A 6,189-nucleotide genomic window follows, 5' to 3' on the forward strand; every position below is an offset into this window, starting at 1 on the left:
TATCAATTTCATTTTGTCAATTCATTCATTTTAGGACAATTTAGTCAATAAATCATCAATTCTATTCAATCCATTGGACCATTTTATTCATCAATTTCATCCAATCCATTTTATCAATTTGTTCATTTTTAGGGCAATCTTATCGATTTTGAATAAGTCATCAATTTCGTCCGATCCATTTGATCAATTTGCCTAGTTTTAGGGCAAATCGATGCAAATTGGTCGATTTTGAATAAATCATCATTTCACTCAATCTGCTTGATCAATTGATTTCATTCAATTCATTTGATTAGTTTAATTCATTTTAGGGTTATCCATTCAATTTTGAATAAATAATCAAATTTCATTCAATGCATTTGACCATTTTACCCTTTTTAAGGTGATCCGGTCAATTTTTGAATAAATCATCAATTTCATCCAACCCAGTCGACTAATTAGGGTTTCAATGTCAAATTTCAAATTGGGAAACCTAGTCGATTTTGAGAAAACCATCCATTGTATCCAACCATTTGATTGGTTGGGGTTTTGACCCATGCTTTATGAGAAAATTTGTCAACGAATTTCAATCTCTCTGATAGGAAGTTCGTCAAGGTCAAATCGGTGCGTTTTTGCAAATTCTAGGATCGATCGAAGTGATCGATCCATTCGAACGTTGTCCTCATTGTGACAAATGTCTCTCGTCACTTCAATTGACCAAATTTTTTTTCACTCAAATAAGTTGATCGGATCCATCAGGTATTGTATGGTGCCTACCCTAGAGGATTGCATTTTCATGTTAGGCCTACCCTTGGCATAAAAGGGTTCCCCCATAGGACATGCATACCGATTTTATGGTCTTGCTTACTAACTCATGATATTTTTTCTTTTGTTTTCCCCCTCCCCTGCATTCATAAAAAATGTTTCAATAAGGCGAAAACATTTTTCTATATCTGATGATAATTTTGATCTAATAAAGTTTGAAAATTACAAGTATTACTTGATTCTTGGGCAGACCTTGCAATGAAAACATAAAAGATCTATCTGAAAGCTCTAGGCTAAAGTCTCTGAGAGACTTTATAATTATTTTTCAAAGGAAAATTCTGTTCATTTGATTTGTTAATACATTTTGTTCCAAAAGAATTGGAGACAAAAAGTGTATATATGAGGAGCTTTTTAAAAGTTTTTCTCTTCTCATTTGTATTATAATTGAACGAGAATTTTTGTTTTAAACTTTTTCAGCAATAAAGCAATTATTGTTTTGTATATATATTCATGTACATTTCATTGTTTATTTTTGCTCATTGGAGATTTCATGATGAATTTGAAGAAATAATAAATTTGGATTTTTTTTCCTCCCCTGAAAAACAGCTACGCTTTCTAAAATCGCTGATGGTGATCCAAACTACAATAAGAGCTCAAAATTAAAAAGGTCAAAAAGCCCCATCAGATACCTTTCTCCTTAACCTCAAAAATAAAATCAGTCACATTGATTGATAAATTTGCAAATTGGGGCGGTCTTTGCTTGAGAAATGTCCACTGTGTCTAATTATATTCAATTCACATCTAAGTGAAAGCAAAATGTGCATTATTTGTTTGTTTTGGAAAATTTGGAATGATACTTCAAGCATTCGTTTCTCTACCTATACAGATTTTATCATTTGCTCCCCATTTGACCCATTGAAAGAATAATTTCTTTTCAAATAAGAGCCTTAATGATCACTACCCTGCATTTGGAAAGTTTCAAAAGAGAGTGGATTCTTAGTGAGATATTTTTACTTGGGTTGTCATGAGGTGTAAGAATGATACTTTGGCCATCGTTTCTACAACCTAAACACCATTTATCCCTTGCATCCTCATTTCAGCTAAAATTGGTGGTTCTTTTTTAGTGCACTTATGATCGCACCCCACATTGGGGAAGGAGATTGGGGAATTTTGTAAAAAAAAAAAAAAAAAAAACAAACAAAAAAAAGAGAAAAGGGAACCGCAAATTGGGGAAGTTTGATTCTACCTGGGTTTCAATTTTGAAAAGAAGAGAGAATGGAGGAGAAAAAGGACGGGTTTTGTCCGGTGGATCACTTATGTTTCATAGATATGGATGAACAAGAGTCTTCCTCAGTCAATTAATTCAGATACATGCAAGAAATTTCGCATTAATGAAAGTTTCATTTCAGAGTTATTGTAAGGAACGGAATAAAAGCCAGGCCCTCTTCTTTTCCAATCAAACATTCTATCCCTAGTTATCCCTTTTGAACCTTCAGAATAAAATACTTCGTTTGGCAACCCCTGAGAATCGCAAACCCCACACTGGGGCAAGTTTGAGTTGAAAAGGGAAAAGTTTCAAGAAGTGAAAAGTGATAATGAAACAAAATCAAAAGACAAAAGAAGAAAAGAGAACCTAATTTCAAAAATAAACTGGGGCAAATTTTGTGAAAGTTCAAAAGAATGGCAAAAGGCCGAAAAATCAAAAGAAGAAAGAAAATGAAAGAGAAAAGCCTCAGTTGAGCATAAACTGGGGCAAATTCTGATTTAGCCCTAAAATAGGGTTGGCGCAACAATGCGATCTCGGATTCTTCAAACCGCTTTTGAAATCCGCTTTCAAACCTTAATTTTTCTAAGCACCCCACCTGACCCCATTACAAAAGCCGAAAGTCCTGACTTCTGTTCTTGCAATGGCCCTGTCAAGAAAATTTCTGATGCCAAAAAATTTTAGCTGTATTTCTGAATTGCTTGGGTATGGGGTTGACGCTACTCACCATGAGAAAACCCACCAGGTCGAGGAAAAGAAAAGGAAACAAAAGCAAAGCAAGAAAAGTAAATGCAAGAAAATGCAGAAAAATTCGACGCTGAAGTCCCTGGTGAATACAAACAAAGTCTTAGATCTTTGAGTTCAAAATTGGGGCAATTTTAGAAATGCGATCTTCGGTGCAATGTTCTTAAAATCTTATTTCTTTAACTATCATTTTCAAGCCACATTACAAGCTCATAAAGTCCATCGTTGACTTATCCTTTCACGACAACTCAAAATAAAGATCATGCTCCTAAGGAATCCATCAATCACTCGTGATCATAAGGCTATGACTTGTTTCCGCATGTTTAGCTATAGTTTCTATCCAGTTGTGACAAGCTTATAAAGCTTATATGTTGACCAAGTTTTCTTAAGAAATAAGGGTGACAAACTCTTTGCTTTCACTAAGATGTGATGTTAGATAGGTTACATACCATTGGGGCACAAGAATAAAGCAGGTCCTAACCTCTCATTTTTCCTTAGCCGTCTCAAAATCAGAAATAACGACCACTTGATTGGTCCTGCAAGATGAGCCAACAAGAAATGGTGACCCGTTACCCTAAGCACCAATGCCAAGGTGAGGAAGAAATCTTCTGTGATTTGGTTTTATTTTGAGAAATTCATCATGAAAATTTCTGTTAGGAAACATAGTGTTCAAATAAATGGAGAGTCATCCAAACAAATTTTTGCAATTGAATAGGTCCACACTGGGACAAATTTTCATTTAAGAGATTTTGCAAAATGGACCCATACTGGGGCAAATTTTAATTTGTGAGATTTCGCGAAATAAGTCCACACTGGGACAAATTTTGTAACACATTTGAGGTTTTTGTCCAAGAATCAAATTATACATTTTTCAAATCAATCACGCTGCTCTTTTCATGAAATTTAAGTGCATGTCATACTTTGGTAAGCCCCTTGTGCAGGTATTCATAGTTGAAATCGACGAAAGACCATCTGGTGATGTGGAAGGCCGATGCTGAAGAAAGAGAAGAAAGAAAGAAAAAGGGCCCTACACTGGGGCAAATTATTTTTGAAAAGGTTCTCTCGAAAAGGTCAAAAATCAGGAAAAATCAAATTTAATGTCTTGTGGGCGAAGTTTCAGCGTATGCCGCGCACCCTTCTATCCCTCCTTTCTTGACAATCACACTCAATTTCTTGACCAATTGGATGGCAGGACTGGGTCTTATCCCACTGACTATTCACAAACATCACGTTGGGCCTGGATTTTGTGCCGCCAACTTCACAAAAATCACGTTGGGTTTGGTTTTCGTGCCACCAACATCACAAAGATCACGTTGGGCTTGGATTTTGTGCCGCCAACATCACAAACATCACGTTGGGCCTGGATTTTGTGCCGTCAACTTCACAAACATCACGTTGGGCCTGGATTTTGTGCTGCCAACATCACCAACAACACGTTGGGCCTGAATTTTGTGCCGCCAACTTCACAAACATCATGTTGGTTTTGGATTTTGTACCACCAATTAAGGCAGGCTCGGGTTTAATCCCACTGACCAATTCATCACACTGGGACAAATCTTTGGATAATTTTTCAAGTAACTCTTACACAGTTTCTTCATACATACCAGCATTTCCTTTATTCTGCCACTAGCCGTTGGGTCAGTCCCACTAGTGAGCACTTTATTTTATACTGCCACTAGCCGTTGGGTCAGTCCCACTAGTGAGCATTTCATTTTTCACTGCCACTAGTCGTTGGGTCAGTCCCACTAGTGAGCATTTTAGTTGCATCGCCACTAGCCATGGGTCAGTCCCACTAGTGAGCATTTTATTTTTCACTGCCACTAGCCGTTGGGTCAGTCCCACTAGTGAGCATTTTATTTTGCATCGCCACTAGCCGTGGGTTAGTCCCACTAGTGAGCATTTTATTTTTCACTGCCACTAGCCGTTAGGTCAGTCCCACTAGTGAGCATTTTAGTTGCACCGCCACTAGCCGTTGGGTCAGTCCCACTAGTGAGCATTTCTTTTGCACCGCCATTTCATGTTGGGGTCAGTCCCATTGGGTCAGTCCCGATTTTAAATTTTATGTTGGGGTCAGTCCCGATTTTAAATTTCTGTCTCGGGTCAGTCCCGATTTTAAATTTCTGCTCGGGTCAGTCCCGATTTTAAATTTCTGTTCGGGTCAATCCCGTTTAAATTTTTGTTTCGGGTCAGTCCCGATTTTAAATTTCTGTTCAGGTCAGTCTCGTTTTAAATTTCTCATCTGGGTCAGTCCCATTTTTAAAAAGCTTTTTCGGGGTCAGTCCTCATTTCAAAGACGGTAGTCGTTCGAATAGTGGCAACCGAATGACACAGGTAAGTATTTGGTGTCTATTTCTTTGTCTCAAGTTTTTCCAAAACTCAGACAAAGAGAGGCAAACTGTAGACACCAAATTTTTGATTTTTTAACTTTATTGGTTTAATTAATTTAATTTTGCTTTATTTGTTGCAATTCTAGGGTTTTATTTTATTTTATTTTGTTAAAGTTCATTTTATTTTATTATCTATTTATTTTTGTCTTCATACTAAATTTCAAAAAAAAAAAAGAGGAGAAAGCAAGCTCACGCTTGTGTGAGCTACACACGATCCAAGCCCTTCCTCAGCTTCATATCAGAAACCAGATATGCGCAGTACAAAAAAAATGGCAGCTGGCTTTTTCTTCCCATTTCATTCGTTCCTCCAAAGGATTCTCAGTACAAGCGGGATCAAAGAGGCAAGAGCAGGCCACATAAACCCATTTCTGGGGTTTGACATCTCAGCCTTCCATCGTAGGTTTAGGTTTTGGGGTTCCTTTAAATGCTGGAGCCGCAGCCAAGAAGTGAGGGGGGGATAACAGCGGAGTAACGGCTAGGGTTGAGAGAATAGAGTGAACAGCGGAGGAGGAAGAACAACCGAGAGAGGAAGAGACTGGGGTGACGGCGGAGAGGGAAGAAATAGAAAAAAAGGCTTTCGGCCAAGGGAGAAAGGGGAGAGGGGGCAACAACCGAGAGTGAAAGGAGAGAATCGGGGTGAAGGGGTTTTAGGAGAGAGCTACGGAGAACAAAAATGAAGGGAACAAGCTAGGGAGGTGACGGCTGATAAGGAGAGTGAGGCTACGGGAGAAAAACAGAAAAAACAAAGAAAGCCAAGAAATGGCGGAGAGCTTCATGGGAGGAGCAAAGCTACGAAAGTAAAAAGGAGAAACCAGCAGCGGATTCCTTCATCAAGGTTGCGGCAGGTCTCGTGGATCTACTGCGGAGCTCGATCATCTCTCAAGGTAACCCTTCCTTTCCCTTTTCCTCCGCCTACCCATACTCAGGTCGATATGCTGCAATATCCCGTTCTGGTTCTCATGTTTTTTTTCTCTTCTTTGTCTTCGGTTCTTTTCCTTGCCATGCGTTGTTGTTTCAGATTTTTCCTCATACCTCTGCACCTGGATTTTTGTG

This window comes from Coffea eugenioides, chromosome 10 (genome assembly GCF_003713205.1).
Source record: "Coffea eugenioides isolate CCC68of chromosome 10, Ceug_1.0, whole genome shotgun sequence".
NCBI lineage: Eukaryota > Viridiplantae > Streptophyta > Magnoliopsida > Gentianales > Rubiaceae > Coffea > Coffea eugenioides.